Source organism: Sinocyclocheilus grahami, unplaced genomic scaffold (genome assembly GCF_001515645.1).
Source record: "Sinocyclocheilus grahami isolate Dianchi unplaced genomic scaffold, SAMN03320097.WGS_v1.1 scaffold11704.1, whole genome shotgun sequence".
Taxonomy (NCBI): Eukaryota; Metazoa; Chordata; class Actinopteri; order Cypriniformes; family Cyprinidae; genus Sinocyclocheilus; species Sinocyclocheilus grahami.
In genome coordinates, this window is record NW_015513989.1 from 5,487 (window position 1) to 6,465 (window position 979).

At 35.3% G+C, this 979-nt stretch overlaps 1 long non-coding RNA gene across 1 annotated transcript in view; it reads right to left on the reverse strand.

Annotated features, from left to right (window-relative positions):
* LOC107578734 (uncharacterized) overlaps positions 1-973 on the reverse strand; it is a 4,353-nt gene extending 3,380 nt beyond the window's left edge. The window contains exons 1-2 of the long non-coding RNA XR_001608377.1: positions 858-973; positions 75-113 (exon numbers count right to left, since the gene is read on the reverse strand). This is a non-coding gene — a long non-coding RNA (uncharacterized lncRNA). The remainder of the gene's footprint in view (positions 1-74; positions 114-857) is intronic.
* Positions 974-979: the final 6 nt, after the last annotated feature.

Sequence of the window (979 nt, forward strand, 5' to 3'; positions counted from 1 at the left end):
TATCCCAACAGGGGAAGCTGATCACATGAATAGAGGAAAGCAGTTTGAACTCAAGCTGGCTTGCATGGTTTTACCTCAGGAAGTCTCTCCATGGCATTATTGCAGGGTACTATCTATACCACAAACATAAATACAGACACACAGCACCACTGAGTCCAGATGTACAGTCACACAAAAAAGTAACACAGTAGAGCAAAGCACAAAATAACACAAGGCATGAAGGGCAATATCCTTATTAAAAATAGTCAAGCATTACACATCAAAGCAGCATATTACTGAGAGTTTGAATCTTAACCCTTTGATGCATGATGTTTGCTAGGGGACAGATCTTTAAAGGCTATTTTTAATCATTCATGTACACTACTGATCAAAAGTTTGGGGTCGGTAAGATGTTTTCTTTTCTTAGATGTCTCTTATGCTTACCAGGGCAGCATTTATTTGAATTAAAAGTAAAAAATGTGAAGCAATATTGTGAAATAATACTACAATTTAAAATAACTTTTCTATTTTTATTTCAGTGTCACATTATACTATAAAAATCAATTGGTGCTCAATAAAATATATGTAATAATAAATATATGTACTAATATATTTTTGTCTATCAACAGTGGACACTATGCATTATTATGAACATATTTGGGTTTAGTTGGCCTATTCATTTCATAACCATTTTTTGTAGGTTATTAGTTTTAAAAAGGACCTATTTCGCTTATATATTGCCAGTTCTTGTGTTGAAGTAAGAAGAAACAGTAAGATTTTTTTTACCCTTGTTTGAATGTAATGGCTCATGCATCAAAGGGTTAATGTAAACCAACAACTGTGGCCTAAGCAATCCACATCATTACTTTTACGCTTACCTGCTTTACTGTGCCTGGCAAAGGGGTTTAGTGTGGCTTTGGCTTTAGACGTCCAGTTGGCTGTAGTGGAGCCAAAGGAACTGGAGGAGAGGGATTTTCCCAGGTTATCGGAACTCACTTTC